General features: G+C 40.2%; 1 non-coding gene across 1 annotated transcript; it reads right to left on the reverse strand.

Moving 5' to 3' along the window:
- Nucleotides 1-21,794: 21,794 nt before the first annotated feature.
- Nucleotides 21,795-21,899, reverse strand: LOC131996460 (U6 spliceosomal RNA). Its single transcript, XR_009397881.1, has one exon. It is a non-coding gene; the product is annotated as a U6 spliceosomal RNA (small nuclear RNA).
- Between the last annotated feature and the right edge of the window lie 1,275 nt (nucleotides 21,900-23,174).

Genomic DNA, 23,174 nt, shown 5'->3' on the forward strand with positions numbered 1-23,174 from the left:
CTTGTGACTCTGTAATTGCATTCTTTCTTCTGTCAGTTATCAGCTGTTACTTTTAGCTTGCTTTAGAAAAAAAGTATAAAAAAGTATATTTGATTAAAGTTCATTCTAAGCTTTATTAAAAATGCATTTACTTTCATTTAAAAAATCCGCAATTACTTTTTGGGCAACCCAATAGCTCCCATATATACGTTTGTCCAATTTTGAGAAATATTGCAATAATGTGGTCATTTGTTAATCGATTCTCGCGTTATTTTGCAGGAAGGATTTTCTTATGACTTCCGACATTAATGGTGAATTTTATAGAAATCGGTTCAGATGTAGCTGTCATATATGTATATCGCCCGGTTTTCACTTCTAGAGCCACTGCAAACTCATTTATCGAGCAATCTCGAAAAAAAAACTTTGTCCAACACTTTTCTCGTTAACAACCACAATATCTTAGAAGTTTTCTCCAAATCGGTTCAGATTTGGATATAGCTCCCATATATATGTTCGTCCGATTTTGAGAAATATTGCAATAAAATGCTCATATTTTAACCGATTCTCTCGAAAAATAGCAGGAAGGATATTCTTATGACTCTCGACATTACTGATGAATTTCATAGAAATCGGCTCAGATTTAGATATAGCTGTCATATATGTATATCGCCCGATTTTCACTCCAAGAGCCACTACAAGCGCATTTATTAACCAATCTTAACACAATTTTGAACAATGCTTTCCTCGACGACTACCACGTCATCTAAGAAGTAAGTTCTAAATCGGTTCATATTTAGATATAGTTCCCGCATATATACTCTTCAGATTTAGGGTAATTTGCAATAATGTTGTCATTTGTCAACCGTAGTTGTTATAGTTTGAACATATTTGCTCGAAATTTGATACGGATTGTTTAATAACCCATCTGAAAACATCCGCCGAGGTCCACCAAAATTGGTGGATATAGCTTCTACATTGTACTTATAGGGTCGGTGTAGAGTATTACACAGTCGGCACCGCCCGACTTTTGCCCTTCCTTACTGGTTTACTATCAGACAGTGACCTGTCATGACGGACACAATAACTGACACTCTAGTCAGCGACAGCAAAGCGTTAGACCTCTTTAAGTCCTGATTGGACCACATATTTTAGGAGTGATTTCAACTCGTTGCCCTTTGGGCCTGATCCCAAAACTTGGGCTTACATGTCGCTAGAGGCATACTTATAGATTTTAGTTCCTTTGAAATGTGTAAGGTAGAACATAGTCTCGCAAGCTCGTCCACTCTACAATTCCCTGGGATATGTCTGTGGCACGGCACTCAGAACAGGTGAATTTCGACTGTTCAGCCACTTTGTTAAGATATCTGCAGTTGTCGAAGGTGGCTTTCCCGGCCTGATAATACCAAGGGAACTATATTTGAGTATATGTATTTGTATATAGACCGATGAGAAATGTATTCATAGTAGTGGGTACTTAATGTTCGGCCCGGACTCCTCCTTTGGTCGTGTTCACATGGTTTGACATAGAGAGACTGATTTTTGTAATTATACCCGCCACCGTAGGATAGGGGGTAAATTCATTTAGTCATTCCGTTTGCAACACATCGATATATCAATTTCCGACCCTACAAAGTATATATATTTCGAATCGTCGTAAAATTCTAAGACTATTTAACGATGTCCGTGTCTGTCCGTCCGTCTGTTGAAATCACTCTAGAGCCTTCAAAAATTGACATATTAAGCTGAAATTTGGCACAGATACTTCTTTTTAATGCACGCTGGTTAAGTTCTTGAACGGGCCAAATCGGACCATATTTGGATATAGCTGCTATATAGACCGATCTGCCGATAAAGGGTCTAATGCCCATAAAGACTTTATTTTTCATACGATTTTGTTGAAATTTGAAACAGTGAGTAGTTTAAGGCTTCCCGACAACTGACCCAAATATGGTTTAGATCGGACTATATTTAGATATAGCTACCATATAGACCGATCTCCCGATAAAGGGTCTGAAGACCATAAAAACTTTATTTATTACCCGATTTCGCTGAAATTTGAAACAGTGTGTAGTTTTAGGCCATCCGCCATCCAACCCAATTGTGGTAATGATCGGTCCATATTTAGATATAGCTACCATATAGACCGATCTCCCGATAAAGGGTCTGAAGACCATAAAAGCTTTATTTATTACCCGATTTCGCTGAAATTTGAAACAGTGTGTAGTTTTAGACCATCCGCCATCCGACCCAATTGTGGTAATGATCGGTCCATATTTAGATATAGCTGCCATATAGACCGATCTCCCGATAAAGGGTCTGAAGCCCATAAAAGCTTTGTTTACTATCCGATTTCGCTGAAATTTGGAATATTGCGCAGTTTTAAGCCACTCAACGTCTGACCCAAATATGGTACTGATCGGACTATATTTAGATATAACTGCCATATAGACCGATCTCCAGATAAAAGGTTTGAAGCCCATAAAAGTTTTATTTTTTAACCGATTTCGCTGAAATTTGAAACAATGAGTAGTTTTAGCCACCCAACATAGGAGCCAAATATGGGTCAAATCGGACTATATTTAGATATAGCTGCCATATTGATCGATCTGCTGATAAAGGGTCTGAAGTCCATAAAATCGTTATTTATTACCCGATTGCGTTGAAATTTGAAGTAGTGGGTAGTTTTAATTCTTCCGACGTCCGTCCCAAATATGGTTTGTATCGGACAATATTTAGGTATAGCTTCCATAAAGAGCGATCTGCCGATAAGGGGTCTGAAGCCCACAAAAACTTTATTTTTTATCCGATTTCGCTGAAATTTGAAACAGTGTGTAGTTTTAGGCCACCCACCTAAAACTATAAAGATCGGACTATATTTAGGTATAGCTGTCATATAGACCGATATATCGGTTAGGGGGTCTGAAGCTCATAAAAGCTTTATTTATTACCCGATTCTGTTGTAATTTGAAATACAAAGTCAACTTTGACTTATATTTATTAGACCAATCAAAGTCCGTGCAGAATTTGGGTGCATAATTTATCCAAATTTCCCCAGATTGTGGCGAAAGGGGGTTTACATATACACCCGAGGTGGTGGTTATCCAAAGTTCGGCCCGGCCGAACTTAATGCCTTTTTATTTGTTTTTCGCTTGTTCAGATTTTTAGGGAATGCTGTTGGTTCGTGAAAATTGCACTGATAAAAATCCTGCTATGCTAGGCGCAGCTGGATTTTAAAAAGAATTCTTCAAGCCGTCCTCTGTTTTGTACACCTCTCTTTTATGCTTGTTCGGCTAATTCGGTTATACCAAAGAAGCTTTTTATCTGCACTTAAACAGACCATTTTCTCATTTTGGATTCTTGAGTTCGAGGCCTTCATTCATTCGATTTCTATAGAAATTCCATTGAGTTATGCATGTAGATTACGTTTTCCGATTTTCTTTTGATATCGTCGTCATACAAACCAAAACCTTAAGGTTTGTGGAAAATCTTTGGTTATGAAAACTCATAACTTTTTCCGACTTAACTTTATTAAGATTTTATTTCTTCTGTTTATACACGAAACATAAACACTCAACACTGAGTTCTTCGAAGATTTTACCATTGGTCTTAAATCGAATCTCTTTGTCCTTAAAAATTATGTTCAGATTGCATGATTTGGCTAAATTTTGCGACTGTAATTAACACTTCATGCGAATACAATAAATGACATAAATGTTGATGCTGCTTGCCTGTTTCGTGTTACACCCACAGCAGAGTTGGAGCAAATACCCATATAATAAGAATACAATTTTCTTTTAATTAATATTATCCACATCAAAATCTCATTATCTGCCAACTCCTGCCCTAATGATTCGATACGCCAGGGCTTAGAAAATAAAATTGGAATGCAAGAAAACACCTTAGCTTAACACGCACTAACTCCCACACCCATGTTTTGCTGTATAAGTTCGCCCACTCCATGTTGGTGATGAAATATCAATTAACAACAAATTTTGCCCATATGGTAACTCACACATCCCTACCCATCTCTCTCTCTCGCTCTCTCCCTCTGTTACCCAATATTGTGAAGGAATTATGGCCGCCTCAAGACCGACATAGTCACGGAGATGCCTCAACTTTGCCATATGCTGAAAATCACTGACACAGGATATGTGGCAGAGCAACTTTGTCCTTTGCATAATCTTTCCCCCCGACTAATCTTATTACTTGGCCACAATTTCATCAGCATAGTGCACAATTTTGTTTTAAAATATTTTCAGAGGGCTTTGGCAAATATGTTGCTATGTGAAATCTTGTTTCAAAATATTTTGCTCCATAGCATGAAGTTTTTGAGTTTATCCAATGAAGGCCACAATAATAACCTTTAAAATTTACCACTGTAATCACATGCATATGAAGAGCGTCTGGAGAACTTCTGGAATGGAATTCTGTTTGACATGTTTGTAACCCCAATGTTCTGACGTTGACCCGAAGGATATTTTGACATGAAGTCAACATCCACTTGGCAAAGCTTCCAATATAACCAAGAGTTTTTCTAATGCAACTAATGTTGCAAGAAATCAAAGAGAATATTAACAGCAAACATAAACTTCACTGCAAGAGGCTGAAGAGAAAGAGGTTATTTTACCTGTTTTGTATACTTTTAATTATGAAAAACCAAGTATGTGATCAAATGAACTTTGAATCCTTAAATTTGGTATAGAAGATTAAGTTTTAAATGTGCTTACAAACAATGGACACATGGAGTGATCTAAGAGTCCTTACGAAATTTGCTAACATGCTTTTGAACCATAAATATCACAAACATGCAAAATAAAATTCAGTTTCTCATACTATTATGTAAGTTAAGCATAAGGATCTGGATCACAAATGTCTTTGGTCTTAGATTTAAAAGAGGCTAATTATTTATTATAGGTTAGGTTAGATTGAAAAGGGAGTGCGCATATCAATCCTCCCATGGATGGCACTATGGGCATACATCTATGCTTGTTGTTATACCCTCCACCATGGGAGGGGGGTATACTAATTTTGTTTGTAACTACTCGAAATATTCGAGACCCCACAAAGTATATAAATTCTTGATCGTCACGACATTTTAAGTCCATCTAGCCATGTCTGTCCGTCCGTCCGTCTGTTTGTCGAAAGCACGCTAACTCTTGAAGGAGTAAAGCAAGACGCTTGCACTTTTCCACAAATACTTATTATTAATGTAGGTCGGTTGGGATTGTAAATGGGTAGAGATGGGCGTTGTGTAAATACCCAAAAGGTATTTACCCGGTAAATTGGGTAAATTCCTGGGTATTTAGTCATTTATACACAAAAGCTGGGTATTTATAATTTTGCAGATATCTTGGGTATAAAAATATTTTCCAAACAATTTTTGATGATTTCGTATTCTTTGTGTATGAACCTGATCTTCTCATATCATAAAATCGGGTTTTAAATATATATAGCCGATATATAGACCGATCTCCGGACTTAAAGTCTTGGGACAATAAATTGGTCATTTTACATCCGGACCATATAGACCGATCTCCCGATATAGAGTATTGAGCCAATAAAAGGTGAATTTTTCATCCGATTTGGATGCAATTTGAAGCAGTGCGTTTTGGCACCCCTCAGAAACCTTTTTGTTGAATTTGTCGGATGGAAAATGCTTCATTTATGAGCTCAATACTCCATATCGGGAGATCGGTCTATATGGCAGCTATACCCAAATATGATCCGATCAGAACGGTTTTAAACAAAAAGGTTTAGAGGGGTACCAGGGTATCTCCTTCTTACAGTGCAAGACTGTTCGTGACCTTACCGTCCAGGCTATTATAATCTTGATGCCTAGTTTACTAACCGTAAAGTCAATCCCACTCGACGTCCTCGTGTGACCTCACACATTCCGTGATCGACCGCATCTCTGCCTGTAAGATCGTATTATGGTCAGACAGTCGAAAACAGATTTCAGTCCCCTAGGGGTACCAGAACTCACTGTGCCAATTTTCATTGAAATCGGATGAAAAATGCTCCTTTTATGGGCTCATTACACTATATCAGGAGATCGGTCTATATGGCAGCTATATGCAAATATGGTCCGATCTGGACCATATTAAAAACGAGTGGGTAGTGGTCTACCAGAATATATTGTGCTAAATTTCATGGAATTCGGGTAATTCGGGTAAAAACTGGATCTTTTATGGGCTCAATACCATATATAGGGAGATCGGGCGGTCGGTCTAAGGGCAACTATACCCAAATATCTGAACTCACTGTGCCAAATTTCATCGCCATCGGATAAAAAATTACCAATTTATTACCTCAAGACTTTAAGTCTGGAGATCGGTCTATATAGCGCCTACATATAACTAAAATCCGATTTTATGAGATCAAATGATCAGGTTTATATATAAAGATTACGAAACCATAAAAAATTGTTTGGAAAATATTTTTATGTCAAAGATATCGGCAAAATTATAAATACCCAAATAAATCTCCAAAAAAATATTTACCCAATAAATACCCAATCGTTGGGTATTTACCCGGTAGAAACCCATCTCTATAAATGGGCCAAATCGGTCTATGTTTTGGTATAGCTGCCACGTAAACCGATTTGGGATCTTGACTTCTTAAACCTCTAGAGGGCGCAGTTTTCATCCCATTTGGCTGAAATAACAATTTTAATATGACTTCCAACAACTGTGCTAAAATTGGTTCAAATCGGTCCACGAACTGATATAGCGGCCTTATAAACCGATCTGGGATCTTGACTTTTTGAGCCTCTAGAGGGCGCAGTTCTTATCCGATTTGGCTGAAATTTTGCACGTGGTGATTCGTTATGACTTCCAACAACTGTGCTTAGTATGGTTTAAATCGGTCCATAACCTGATATAGCTGTCATTCAAACCGATCTGGGATCTTGACTTCTTAAGCCTATAGAAGGCGCAGTTTTCATCCCATTTGGCTAAAATTTTGCATGACGTGTTTTCTTATGACTTCCAGCAACTGTGCTATGTATAGTTCAAAACGGATCATAACCTGATATTGCTGCCATATAAACTGTTCTGGAATCTTGACTTCTGGAGCCTCTAGAGGGCAATTGCTAACCGATTTGGCTAAAATTTCCTACAACGGCTTCTCCCATGACCAATGGTCTTAAACAGCCTATAGCCTGATACAGTTCGCTTATAAATCGATCTCCTGATTTGACTTCTTGAGCCTCTAAAGAGCGAAATTCTTATCGAATTGGCTGAAATTAGACAATGATTTCTACTATGTTCTCCAACATTTAATTCAATTATAGGCTGAATCGGACTATAACTTGATATAGCTCCCATAGCATGGCAATTCTTTTCTTTTATCCTTTGTTTCCCAAAAAGAGATACTGGGCTAAGAACTCGATAAATGCGATCAATGGTGAAGGATATATAAGTTTCGACCCGGCCGAACTAAGCACGTTTTTACTTGTTGTCGGCTTGTAGGGAGCTTCAAATTTTTTATTTAATTGGCTATGACAGAATATTTGTTCCACTAGCCGAACGTAGAATAGCGTTCCAAGCGACTCGATCTTCTGCGCTCATTCTAAAATCTCTGGCACCAAGTTTTGAGGTATCTCCCACAACTTGATCTTTCCATCGGGCTATTGGTCTTCGCGGTTTGCGTGTACCACCGTGTTTGCATTCAAAAGACTTCTTTGCTGGAGCTTCTTCATCCATTCTGACAACATGACCCAGCCAACGCAGCCGTTGTATTTTGATGCGTGTAACTATGCTATCTATCACCTATATTCTCCGTTAACGCAAACTGGTCCATACACTGCCTCATCTGCTTTCACAAGTACCCATGCTTCAGAACCATATAACAGCACGGGTAGTAGTGAGCTTTAAATACTTTAAAGAAAATCTAAGTTAGGAATTCCGTTTTACTTACAAAATCCTTAATTGTTTTCCATAAAGTTGACTCATGACTGGTATTATGTCCCCACCTAAGTACCAGAGTCTGTTAGATGTGAAGCCGGGCAATGACATATGAAATGCTTCAATGTCTCACCATCTTTCCCACATACCTCAACCTGCTATTATTTGCATCACCGATTTAGCATAAGTGAGCTATGCTATGTGTCCCGTTATAATACCGAAAGCTATACTGACCTCGTTCTTACTTCCTTTCAATAATAGCCTAGTCTTCTCACTATGCTGATCTCCCCATAGGTTTTTCGCCGTCCTACCCACTATTTCGCTGTTCCCTAGTGTTATATGCGCGTTTGTCGACCGCTCCCTGAACTCGGACTGCGTCGACCGGAAAGAGTTCGAGTTAAAAAATTTCATTGATGTCAGTCCTCCGGCCTTCACTGCCAAATCGTTTTCATTCATTCGCTATGACCCGGCACTCAAATGAGGCGGATTGTGTCATTTTCAGAAAAGGCGCTTGTCTCCTTCTTACACTGCAAGACTGTTCGTGGCCTTACCGTCCAGACTATTATTGCATTGATGCTTAGTTTATTATCCGTAAGTCAATCCCACTCGATGTCCTCGCGTTAGCACCACACCACCTCATGCATTCCATGATCACCCGGATCTCCGCCTGCAGGACCGTATTATGGTCAGGCAGTCTAAAACAGATCTCAGTCCCTGGTATTTCAATGTAAACCCCCAGTCCCACTGTGTCCCTTAGCTTTGATCCATCCATTCAACATGATCTTCCAAATGACAGTACGAGGGTTCCGTCAATCCAAGACTGTGCCGCTGGCAGCAGTGCCTCTCACTCGACCTCAAGTGTCGTCTCAGGTATTCGGTCGGAACCCTCTTCCCTTCCTTCCAGTTTTCCTATCGATGCCTCGATTATACCGCGATGGTATGACCTGCTCCCATCCTCTATCCACTCTCCTATCGCCTAAAGTCTCATAGTCGCAATGGCTGCCTTACACTTAATCTGTATGTCAATGGGCCGGATATCTAGAATAGTTTTCAGTGCCCTAGTGGGCGTGGTCCTCATCGCTTCGTTTATACCAAGACAACATGTTCTCTGAACCTGTTGTATGGTCTTTTTTTGCACTTTTTCTCCATAGCAGTCTACCACACTACTGAGGCGTAAGTAAGTATTGTGGACTATCCTAGGATTCAGGCCCTATTTCGAGCCTACGGCCCATCTACATAGTGCCCAACATCTGTGAGCCTTCTCAATACGCTCCTGAATGTAACACTTCCAATTTAGTTTCCTGTCCAAGATCACACTTAATTATTTGACCCTGTCAAATATCGAAATCGTCGTATTGAGGAAATGTGCTGCGTTAAATTGGCCCACCTTCGTCTTCCTCGTGAACAGGCATATTTCAGTCTTCTCTGGGTTAACATTGAGACCTCTGGGTCTAGCCCAGTCAAATGTCATATGCAAGACCCTTTCGGCGCTTCTGCATAGCTCGTTCGGATCCTTACTCCTTGGAAATATTATAACATCGTCTGCGTAGCAGACGGGTTCAAATCCCTCCTCAGTCAGCATCTGTAATAGGTCATTTATGGTGGTCACCCATAGGAGTGGCGATAAAATGCCCCCCTGTGGCGTGCCCTGTGCCACTTTTTCCCTTATATTTATGCCATAGGACACACAATTTATCCACCTGTTCCTTAGCATATGGTTTATCCAGTCTCTAAGGACCGGGTCCACCCGGTACTGGTCTAAGGATTGGTTCAGTGTGTCGGTCCGCGCATTGTTAAAAGTCCCCTCGATGTCAAAGCATACCGCCAGGGAGTACGTCTTCTAATCGAAGGATTCTTCTATTTTATGCACAACCTGGTGCAGGGCAGAATCCACCGACCTTCCCTTGACATAGGCATGCTGTTTGTATTTGAGCAGTTCGCTGGATGTCATACTCTCGACCACGGTGTCTACAATAGGTTTCATGGTTTTGGGTAGAAAGAACGTAAGGCTTATAGGTCTGTAGGCCTTTGGAGTCGCATAACCTGCCTTGTTGGGCTTGGGTATAAATACCACCCCTTCCTCCTGCCAAGTTTTCCGAGTATATGCAAGTCCTAGGCATGCTGTGAAAATAGTGGTCAGATGGGGCATCAGATAGTAGGCCTCCTACTGTAGTAACGCCGGATATAATCTATCAGGTCCTGGTGACTTAAATGGTTTGAAGCTCCTGAAGGCTTCCTTGACCATAAATTTCGTATAGATAATCTCTCGATCAACCTCATTATTGCAAGACTCCGATGTCTCCGTGAGTTCCGTTGTATCTTAGGGAAAATGCGTTTTCGTCAGGCATTTGACATTTAACATGTTCTCCGTTGTCTCTGCTCTCACTCCCATGTTGTCTTCTAACATTTCAGTTTGGACCTGGCTTTCTGGAGATAATTTTTCATATTGGTGGCGTCATTAACGCTATCGACCCGTTCGCAGAAAAACTTCAAGACCGCATGTTTTGCCTAGGCTATGTCATGTTGTCAGAATGGATTAAGAAGCTCCAGCAACGAAGTCTTTTGAAGCCAAACGCAAACCAGGAAGACCAAAAGCCCACAACAACCAATCCCTTGGCAGCCGGTTGTACGTACCGGATTGACCCGATGGAGTTGTTCATCGGCAAGGGCTGCCGCCTCGGTGTATAACACACTGCTACAACAACAACAATTGGAGGAAAGATTAAGTAATGGAAAGATGAAGTGGTGGGAGACACCTCGAAACTTGGTGTCAGAGATTTTAGAATGAGCGCAGAAGATCGAGGAGTTTGGAACGTTATTCTACGCTCGGCTAGTGGGACAAATGTTCTGTCATAGTCAATCAAAGTAAAGTAAAGTAAGCATGTTTAGCCGCTCTGATAGACTTACTGTATGCCTTTAGGAGTGCGTTGTAAAGACTGCGGACTTCTTTGCCAATGTTGCGAATCTCCTTGGTCATCCAGGGTTTGTCTAGAGCAGTCAGCAGTAGACAACAGTCTTCGAAAGACCCCACTATTGCAGTCGTTATCCTGTTGACATTGTCTTCAGAATCTTTTATGACTTGACAATCTTGAGTATCTTGCCCAAATCTTCTTCTGAATAGTCTTCCAGATTTTGACCAGTTGGTTTTCAACTTATTCCGGAAGCTGATCTGATTCCCTGCTGGATGGCTGTGCGATTCTAAATCTAATCTAGCGATTGTCAGAGATAGAGTGTTCCATGGAGACCCTCCAATCTGAACCTCATAGATCAGATTTTCCGAAAATATCATTACATCTGAAATCTACTCACTAATACTAATAACAATGGTGGCGGTATTATCAATATGGGGTGTATTCTTAAAAGCTATAGAAAAGTTTTTCAAATGGCACACATAAAATTTAGAAAAATGTATTAAATATTTTTTTGAATCGATAATACGGTCCATATAATAAAATGTTTGAAGATTATTTCATGCAAATGTTGACCGTGACTGCGCCTAAAATGGTCTATCCGCTTAGTCTAATTTTGTCATACTCTTTCGAACATTTCGATCGGTATCTCACAAATAAAAGCTTCCATGTTGTCTTCCAACGGGTTAATTGAAGCGCGCTTGATTGTATAGACATGAGCCGATCTAGGCGGCCAATTGGCCGGTCCAGAATGCGAAATAAAATGTTCATCGAACTGGGGGGCATGTGGCACCGTCTTGTTGAAATCACATGTCATACATTTTGGGCAAAAAAAAGTTGGATATGATCTTACGTCAGCGCTTACGATTCATATCATCTTTGAAGAAGTACGATCCAGTGATGCCACCAGCCCATAAACCGCACCAAACTGTGACTGTTTATACGCACCACCATAAGATGGGAGTATACTAATCTAGTCACTCCGTTTGTAACACCTCGAAATATTGATGTGAGACCCCATAAAGATTCGATCTAGCCATGTCCGTCCGTCAGCCGTCCGTCTGTCGAAATCACGATAGTGGTCGAACGCGTAAAGCTAGCCGCTAGTCGATAATTGATGGTCACCATTAACAATGGCCTATACATCTGCGATATTTTCTTCAGTTCGCACTCTGCGTACGCGTGTTGGTGATGGTAACTGTGAAATGTCCAACAATGTAGATTTGGTGCGAAATTTAGACACAATAGCACGGATAGCCACGTAAATGGGTTGATTAAACTGACAATAAAATGGACGAAGCGCGCGATGAACTTTCTAACAGAGCATGTTTTTTGATAATAAAATTCAATAATTTACAAGCTTTGATGTTTGACACATTTCGAACCGAACACTGATTTTGGTAATAAAATTCAATGATTTGCAAACGTTGCTCGTTAGTAAGTCTATTCATGATGAAATGTCAAAGCATACTGAGCATCTTTCTCTTTGACACCATGTCTGAAATCCCACGTGATCTGTCAAATACTAATGCATGAAAATCCTAACCTCAAAAAAATCACCCTTTACAATCCGATCTTTACCATATCACTGTTTTAAATTTTAGCGAAGTTGGATAAAAATAAAGCTTCTAAGGGCTTCAGACTCTTTATCGGAAAATCGGTCTATATAGCAGCTATATCCAAATATGGTCCGATTTGGCCCGTTCAAGATCTTAACCAGCGTGCATGAAAAGGACGTATTTGTGTCAAATTTTAGGTCAAAATCTCAATTTTTGAAGGCTGTATGGTGAGTTACAACAGACGGACGGACAGACACACGAACATCGTTAAATCGTCTTAGAATTTTACGACTATCCGAAATATATATGCTTTGTAGGGTCGGAAATCCATATTTCGATGTGTTGCAAACGGAATGACTAAATGAATTACCCCCTATCCTACGGTGGTGGGTATAAAAATAATAACAAAATGGAAACTGTCAACAATGTTTTTTTTGTTAAGAAAATGAAACTTTTGATATGACAAATACAGAGTTGTTGATAGTGTTATTGTGCTCTGGCATTCACATGGTGACAATAATAGCCAAACATTCTATTGGTAAGTACAGATTGACAAACAAACAAATAGATAACTGACAACTCGGCATTTGCAAGGATTCTGACAATAGAAACCACAGCTGCAACAGATATCCAAACAATGTCATCTGTAAGTTTTTTTTCACCATCGCCTGGCTTTGATGCTTTGCTCCTGCACAATAAGTAGATAAATATACAAATATACCAAAACAAATATTTATTCAACTGTTTGCATAAATTCCAAATACTCTAAGAATACAGTGCGATAACAGTTTAGAGTAAAAGGACTCAAATCTTTTGTAATCAAAAAGCAAATGTGAATAGAAAACATTATGTGGGAATAACCTTTCAGATAAATGTATTAAAATATGGGGTAAAAGCGTTGTAAGTTTGGTCAGGTCGAATCTTGTAGGCCCGACTATGGGTCGCATATGCGAAATTCTGTGGAGTGTAATGTGGAATTCACTGCAGAAAGCCAAATTTCGAGTAGCTTGTTTTAAGAGCTATATCAGAGATTAAGGGAATTCGAATCATGCTTGGTATAAATAGTCTTGCATTCACTCTCAACATGCAAAGTTTGATAATGGACTAAGTGCATTGTACTGGGTATGGTTGTGGGAAATCATGAAGAACTAATAAGTGGTGTTTTCTGAATCAGTTTTTTTCCAAACGCTGACGTATGATGAGTACTTTAAAGTCCCTTAGTTTGAATCCGGTCGACGTGCATGTTTGTTTGGGTTTTGCAGTTTTTTTAAATAGATGTAAAGATAGCGGACTATCAATGGTGGTCCTACGCCGGGACCGCCAGCCCGATACAGTTCTCGCATTACTTTGGGTTGGTGTAGTTGGACTGCATTCATTTCATTATACTCACCACCATAGGATGAGAGTATACTAATCTAGACATTCCGTTTGTAACACCTCGAAATATTCGTCCAAGACCCCATATAGTATATATATTATTGATCGTCTCGACGTTCTGAGTCTATCTAGCCATGCCCGTACTTCCGTTCGTCCGTTGTCGAAATCACGATAACTGTCAAACGCGTAAAGCTAGCCGCTTAAAATTTTGCACAGGTATTTAATATTGATGTAGGTCATTGGGGATCACAAATGCGACATATCGGTTTAGATTTAGATATAGTTCACATATAAACTGATCTCCCCATTTGACTTCTTCAGCCACGGGAAGCCTTAAATTTTGTAAGTAGTATTCTGGTATGACTTCCAACAACTGTTGCGAGTACGATCTAAATCGGTCTGTAACCTGATATAGCTCCCATATAAACCGATCTCCCGATTTGATTACTTTAGTCCTTCGGTTAGGTTAGGTTAGCGTGGCAATCCTTTACAGACTCACTTTGACAATTTTAGTTACATCGTGATGCCACAGTAACCCACGATCCATAATACAAGCACGCAACCAAAAGGGGGTCTTTCGAAGACTGTTGATGCGAACTGGCCGATAGCGTACATGGCGACGCCAAGATGAAAAATTCTCTCTCAAAAACCCATGTCCAAACGGAAACGTTAGTAAAAGACATGGGAGTGAAAGCAAAGATAACGGAAGACATTTTGAGGCTTTTTATGAAAACCCATTTTCCTTAAGATACGATGGGACTCACAGAGACATCGGAATCGAAGGCTTATCATAACGGAATTTATTGTCAAGGAAGCCTTGAGGAGCTTCAAACCATTTAAGTCAAACGGGTCTGATGGAATATTTCTGGCGTTACTACAGAAGGAAGCAGACTATACTCAAAACCATGGAACGTATTGTGAACACCATGATAAAGAGTAGGACATGAAGCGAAATGCTCAAATACAAAGGGCATGCCTATGTCAAGGGAAGGTCGGTGAAGGCTGTCCTGCACAAGGTTGTGCATAAAATTGAAGAATTCTTCGATGACAAGACGTACACTTTAGTGATATGCATTGACATCGAGGGGGTTTTTAACAGTGTGCGAACCGACACGTTGATTCAATCCTTAGACCTACAAAATTAAAAAAAAACCTACCAAACCCGACCAAAACCTACCAAATGTTCTAAAAATCAAACCGAAGTATTGGCATTTTGCCATTCTGTTTGCACCCTTTATACCGATCTCCCGATAAGAAATCTTGGTTCATAAAGTCGTATTCTTGCCCCGATTTCAATCAACATCCGTGCCGAGTTTGGACAAAGCGATTTAAGTGTTTGAGCTCATAAATGTGCTTTACTAGCCCTTTTTGCTGTTACAGTGAGCATGGATCCTCAAGATTTAAGTATAGACCAGATCTGACCATATTTGTATGCAGCTGCAACATAGCCTTGTTTTCCGATTGAAGGCAGAGAACGCACAAAAGCCGCATTCCCTACCTACGAAATATATACTAATACTAAATTTCCCATTAAGGAACAGGGGATACTTCTCTCATATCAATGAGTACAGTCTGATTAAAGTTTAAGCTCAATGATAAGGGGCCTCCTTTTTTTAAGCCAAGTGCGAACGACGTGCTGCATAGCGACACCTGATGTTAGAGAAGTTTTAACATGACAGGATACCTTACAAATGTAGCCGGCATTATTAAGGGGATAACCACTGCTGAAAATTTTATTGATGCTCATGCCGGGATTTTAAGCCAGGCTAACCTCTGCGCCACTGTGGCCTCCGTCCTCCGAAATTTGTAAAAGCTTCCTTAATACCTGTCCCAGTTATAGTCAATATCAAAACTTACGCCCTTTTGACAAAAATTTGAAGCAATGAGATCCCTTGTAATAGTATTTGGACCCTGGAGATCCATTTTATCGCCACTCCTATGGTGGTGGTCCCCAAAAATGACATATAACGGATGCTGACTAAGGAGGTATTTGAACCCGTCTACTATTATACATTCAAGAGGTAAGGATCCGCATCAGCTTAGCAGAAGGGTCGAAAAGGTTTTGCAGATGCCATATGACTGGGCTAGACCCAGTGGTCTCAATGTTAACCCAGAGAAGACTGATATCTGCCTGTTCATGAGAATGACGAAGGTGGACAAATTTGAAACACCACGTTTTCCCTAATAGAAAGATTTCAATATCTTACAAGTCCAAATACTTAGGAGTGATCTTGCACAAGAAACTGAATTGGAAGTGTCACATTCAGGAGCGTGCCGAGAAGGCTCACAGATGTTGGCCACTTTGTAGACAGAACGTAGGTTCGAAACTTGGCTGGTATCCGAGAATAATTTACTGGCTCTACAGGAGCATGAAGAAAAAGTGCAACATAAGGATAATTCAACATGTCCAGGGAACACGTTGTCTTGGCTTAGACGGAACGATAAGGACCACTGCAACTAGAGCACCTGGGAATATTCGAGATAACCGTCCCCTTGACGCACAGATTAAGTGTGCGGCTTTGAAATTTAAGGCGATGGGAGAATGGATAGAGAGGAGCAGGTCATACCGTCGTGGTATACTCGAGGCGGCGATAGGAAAATAGAATGGATTAGGAGAAGTTTTCGATCGGATACCTGAGATGACACTTGTGGTCGAGTGCGAGTGACTGCTGCCAGAGGCAAAGTCTTGGATTGACGGAACACTGGTTTTGCAAACTGGGCGATCATGCTATACTGATGGATCAAAGCTAGAGAACAGAGTGGGCCGGGGCTACATTGAGAACCCAGGGACTGAGTTCTATTTTCAACTGCCTGACCATAATACGGTCCAACAGGCAGAGATCCGGGCGATCACGGAATGCCTGAGGTGGTTTTGTTTTCACGCGAGGACGTCCAGTGTAGACATCTTAACGGACATTTAACAGGCCAGTAGGGCAACAACAACGAAGACGGTTAGGTCACGATCAGTCTTGGAGTGTAAGAAGGAGATTAACTCCTTATATGAGGATGGCACAATCCGCATCGTTTTGGTGCCGGGTCATAACGAAGTAAGGGAGAATGAAAAAGCAGACGATTTGGTAATGCAGGCCAGAGGACTGCCGTCCACAAACATGGTTAACCCGAAGATTTTCGGGTCGACGCAGTCCGAGTTAAGAGCGTGGGTTACGAACGGAACAGCCTGTAGGACGACGAAAATCCTATGGGGAGACCGAGATTGTGAGAAGACGAGGCTATTACTGAAAGGAAGTAAGAAGGAGGTCAGTATAGCTTTCGGTATTATAACGGGACACATAGGACTACGAGGTCACTTATGCAAAATAGTTGCTGCAATTGATATCATGTGTAGGCCACGTGGTGAAGATGAAGAGACGTCGGAGCATTTCCTAAGTCATTGCCCTGCTTTCGCGTCTAGTAGACATCAGTATTTTGGTGGGGATACAATACCGGACATGTATCCACTTAGGGACGTCGTATGGAAAACAATTAAGGTTTTTGTAAACATCACGGTATTCCTAACTTTCTATTTCGAGGTTATTTTTGAGTATTTAGAGAGCACAACGAGCCGATTTCTTACTTAGGTGTGAATAGTGGCATGGGACAAATTAATATTCGCATCCTCTTTTCAACCTAAGCTAACCTTCTCATCAGTAAATATAATCGTCTGTCAAATTTTTATACCCTCCACCAAAGGATGGGGGTATACTAAGTTCGTCATTCTGTTTGTAACTCCTCGAAATATTCGTCCAAGACCCCTTCAAATATATAATCTTTGATCGTCATGACATTTTAAGTCGATTTAGCCATGTCCGTCCGTCTAGTTGTCGAAAGCACATTAACTTTCAAACTAGTAAAGAAAGCCGCTTGAAATTTTGCACAAATACCTCTTATTAGTGTAGATCGGTTGGGATTGTAAATAGGTCAAATCGGTCCATGTTTTGATATAAACCGATCTTGACTTCTTGAGCCAATTGAGGGCGCAATTCCTATTCGATTGGGCTGAAATTTTGTATAACGTGTTTCGATATGACTTTCAACTACTGTGCTTAGTATGGTTCTAATCGGTCCATTACATAATATAGCTGCGATATAAACCGATCTGGGGTCTTGACTTCTCGAGCCTCTAGATGGCGCAATTCTTATCCGATTTGGGTGAAATTTTGCATAACATGTTTCGATATGACTTCCAATAACTGTGCTAAGTATGGTTCGAATCGGTTGATAACCTGATTAAGTTGCCATATAAACCGATCTGGGGTCTTGATTTCTTAAGCCTATAGAGGGCGCAATTGTTATCCGATTGGGCTGAAATTTGACGTGTTTCGATATGATTTCCAACAATTGTGCTGAGTATGGTTTAAAGTGGTTCATAACCTTATATAGCTGTCACATAACCCGATCTTTGGATCTTTAGTTATTAAGCCTTTAAAAGGCGCAACTCCTATCCGATTTTTATACCCTCCACCATTAGATGGGGGGTATACTAATTTCGTCATTCTGTTTGTAACTACTCGAAATATTCGTCTGAGACCCCATAAAGTATATATATTCTTGATCGTCGCGACATTCTATGTCGATCTAGCCATGTCCGTCCGTCTGTCTGTCGAAAGCACGCTAACTTCCGAAGGAGTAAAGCTAGCCGCTTGAAATTTTGCACAAATACTTCCTATTAGTGTAGGTCGGTTGGTATTGTAAATGGGCCATATCGGTCCATGTTTTGATATAGCTGCCATATAAACCGATCTTGGGTCTTGATTTCTTGAGCCTCTAGAGGGCGCAATTCTTATCCGATTAGAATGAAATTTTGCACGACGTGTTTTGTTTTGATACCCAACAACTGTGCCAAGTATGGTTCAAATCGGCCCATAACCTGTTATAGCTGCCATATAAACCGATCTCGGGTCTTGACTTCTTGAGCCTCTAGAGTGCGCAGTTCTTATTCGATTGGAATAAAATTTTGCACGACGTGTTTCGTTATGATATCCAACAACTGTGCCATGTATGGTTCAAATCGGTTCATAACCTGATATAGCTGCCATATAAACCGATCTTGGGTCTTGACTTCTTGAGCCTCTAGAGGGCGCAATTCTTATCCGATTGGAATGAAATTTTGCACGACGTGTTTTGTTATTATATCCAACAACTGTGCTAAGTATTGTTCAAATCGGTCCATAACCTGATATAGCTGCCATATAAACCGATCTTGGGTCTTGACTTCTTGAGCCTCTAGAGGGCGCAATTCTTATCCGATTTGAATGCATTTTTGCACGAAGTGTTTTGTTATGATATCCAACAACTGTGCCAAGTGTGGTTGAAATCGGTAAATAACCTGATGTAGCTGTCATATAAACAGATCTGGGGACTTGACTTCTTGAGCTTCTAGAGGGCGCAATTCGTATCCGAATTTGCAGAAATTTTTCATGAAGTATATTATTCTTACTTTCAACAATTGTGTCAAATAAGGTTCAAATCGGTTCATAACCTGATATACCTGCCATATAAACCGATCTGGGATCTTGATTTCTTGAGCCTCTAGAGGTCGCAATTATTATCCGATTTGCCTGAAATTTTGTACTACGGATCCTCTCATGAGCAACAACATACGTATTTATTATGATCTGAATCGGTCTATAGCCCAATACAGCTCCCATATAAATCGATCTCTCTATTTTCTTGAGCCCCCAAAGGGTGCAATTCTTATTCGAATTGGCTGACATTTTACACAGTTCTCCAACATGAAATTTAATTGTTGGACCAAAATACCATATCTTGATATCGCTCTAATAACAGAGGAAATCTTTTCTCATATCCTTTTTATACCCACCACCGACGGATGGGGGTATATTCATTTTGTCATTCCGTTTGCAACACATCGAAATATCCATTTCCGACCCTATAAAGTATATATATTCTTGATCAGCGTAAAAATCTAAGACGATCTAGCCATGTCCGTCCGTCTGTCCGTCTGTCTGTTGAAATCACGCTACAGTCTTCAAAAATAGAGATATTGAGCTGAAATTTTGCACAGGTTCTTTTTTTATCCATAAGCAGGTTAAGTTCGAAGATGGGCTATATCGGACTATATCTTGATATAGCCCCCATATAGACCGATCCACCGATTTAGGGTCTTAGGCCAATAAAAGCCACATTTATTATCCGATTTTGCTGAAATTTGGGACAGTGAGTTGTGTTAGGCCCTTCAATATCCTGCGTCAATTTGGCCCAGATCGGTCCAGATTTGGATATAGCTGCCTTATAGACCGATCCTCCAATTTAGGGTCTTAGGCCCATAAAAGCCACATTTATTATCCGATTTTGCTGAAATTTAAGTCAGTGAGTTGTCTTAGGCCCTTCAACATCTTCCGTCAATATGGCTCAGATCGGTTTAGATTTTGATATAGCTGCCATATAGACCGATCCTCCGATTTGGGGTCTTAAGCCCATAAAAGCCACATTTATTATCTGATTTTGCTGAAATTTGGGACAGTGAGTTGTGTTAGGCCCTTCGACATCGTCCGTCAATATGGCTCAGATCGGTCCAGATTTGGATATAGCTGCCATACAGACCGATTCTCTAATTTAGGGTCTTAGGCCCATAAAAGCCACATTTATTATCCGATTATGAGAAAATTTGGGACAGTGAGTTGTCTTAGGCCCTTCGACGTCCTCCGTCAAAACGGCTCAGATCGGTTCAGATTTGGATATAGCTGCCATATAGACCGATCCTCCGATTTAGGGTCTTAGGCCCATAAAAGCCACATTTATTATCCGATTTTGCTGAAATTTAAGTCAGTGAGTTGTCTTAGGCCCTTCAACATCTTCCGTCAATATGGCTCAGATCGGTTTAGATTTTGATATAGCTGCCATATAGACCGATCCTCCGATTTGGGGTCTTAAGCCCATAAAAGCCACATTTATTATCCGATTTTGCTGAAATTTGGGACAGTGAGTTGTGTTAGGCCCTTCGACATCGTCCGTCAATATGGCCCAGATCGGTTTACATTTGGTTATAGCTGCCATATAGACCGATCCTACGATTTAGGGTCATAGGCCCATAAAAGCTACATTTATTACCCGATTTTGGTGAAATTTGGGACAGTGAGTTTTCTTAGGCCCTTCGACGTCCTCCGTCAAAACGGCTCAGATCGGTTCAGATTTGGATATAGCTGCCATATAGACCGATCCTCCGATTTAGGGTCATAGACCCATAAAAGCTACATTTATTATCCGATTTTGCTGAAATTTGGGACAGTGAGTTGTATTCGACATCGTCCATCAATATGTACATCTCAGATCGGTCCAGATTTGGATATAGCTGCCATATAGACCGATTCTCCAATTTAAGGTCTTAGGCCCCTAAAAGCCACATTTATTATCCAATTTTGAGAAAATTTGGGACAGTGAGTTGTATTAGGCCCTTCAATATCCTCCGCCAATTTGGCTCAGATCGGTCCAGATTTGGATATAGCTGCCATATAGACCGATCCCTCGGTTTTAGGTTTTGGGGCCATAAAAAGCGCATTTATTGTCCGATGTTGCCGAAATTTGGGACAAAGAGTTAGGTTAAGCCCCTCCACATATTTCTTCAAGTTGGTCTAGATCGATCAAGATATGCATATAGCTGCCATATAAACCGATCTCTCGATTTAAAGTCTTGGCCCCTATAAAATGCGCATTTTTAATCCGATTGCGATTGAGATTTGACACACTGACTTATGTTATGCTTTTCGACATCCGTGTGGTATACAGTTCAGATCGGTTTATTTTTAGATATAACTACTAAAAAGACCAATATTTTGTTATATACAATTGAACAATAACTTTTATTTATTAGTATCTGGTCTAAATCGGAACATAGCTGCTATGGGGCATAAGGTATGAATTTTGCACCGGATTTTGAGGAAAGGTGGTTCACATATATATCCGAGGTGGTGGGTATCCAAAGTTCGGCCTGGCCGAACTTAACGCCTTTTTACTTGTTTTGCCTAAGAATAGATGCCGGGAAAAGAACTCGACAGATGCGATCCATGGTGGAGGGTATATAAGATTCGGCCCGGCCGAACTTAGCACGCTTTTACTTGTTTTTCATGATTTTACGTGTCTTCCTTGCTCAGGGGCCATGCTAGTCTTCTTTGTATCGTTCCAATTTTAGTATATGTTCTGCCGAAGCAAGATTGGGATGAAATTTTGTACAATAGCTTTAACATACGTGTCGAATATGGTCTGAATCGGTCGATAGCCTGATACAGCCTCTATATAAGCCGATCTCCCTTTTCACTCCTTGAGCTCTTAAAGGAGTCAATTCTTATTCGTATTGCCTGAAATTTTACACAATGTCTACTACTATGGTCTCCAACATTCAAGTCGATTATGGTTCGAATCGGACCATAACTTGATATAGCTCCAGTAGTATAGCAATTCTATTCTTTAATCCTTTGTTGGCCTAAAAAGAGATACCAGGAAAAGAACTCGAAAAATTCGATTCATGGTGGAGGGTATATAATATTCGGCACTGCCCAACTTAGCACGCTTTAACTTGTTTCTTAGTCATCTGGGAGTCTTTCAGGAGGGTCACCTTTTCACTATCTAGTACAAGACTGTGTCGTGTTGAAAGCCAACTATTGGGTTGCCCAAAAAGTAATTGTGGATTTTTTAAAAGAAAGTAAATGCATTTGTAATAAAACTTAGAATGAACTTTAATCAAATATACTTTTTTTACACTTTTTTTCTAAAGCAAGCTAAAAGTAACAGCTGATAACTGACAGAAGAAAGAATGCAATTACAGAGACACAAGCTGTGAAAAAATTTGTCAACGCCGACTATATGAAAAATCCGCAATTACTTTTTGGGCAACCCAAAAATTAACCTAACCACTATAGTATAAACAATGACAGCCAGCAGTTTAATGGAAAGATCAATGGGTCGGAGCCTCCAAGGATCATGTAGCGACACCAGTTATGAATCTCATGGCCACACCATTTTATTCATTAATTTTAAGATTTTTCGCCTGCATAACGTGCTCCGTTACCGGTCACCAGATATTTCAGCCACATTTTAACACCTCCAGTACAACTGCTGAGTACAAACAATGCTGTGAAGTGACGTTACCTATTTCCCACGACCTTCTGGCACTAGCAATCGTTCGCCAAAGTCTTATTAAGTCTAGAGTCCCTATTGAGATTCCAGTTCAACTTACTATCTAGAACTACTTCAAGGAATTTAGCACTAGCACTAAACTATTCACAACAAAACTTGTCTTAAATTATTTGAATCTTAACTTCTTTGTTTCCCTATTTAATCTCTCCTACAAAAGGAATCCATTTAAAGTTTTTTCACGAGATAAAATCCATCCATTTTAATGACGCGCTAGGTTTAATGGGTTTCTCATCTAGTTACCACTTCGTAATTACTTTCTTTGGCAAATCATTATTATCAAACTGTAGCCATTG

This window comes from Stomoxys calcitrans, chromosome 3 (assembly GCF_963082655.1).
Source record: "Stomoxys calcitrans chromosome 3, idStoCalc2.1, whole genome shotgun sequence".
Taxonomy (NCBI): Eukaryota; Metazoa; Arthropoda; class Insecta; order Diptera; family Muscidae; genus Stomoxys; species Stomoxys calcitrans.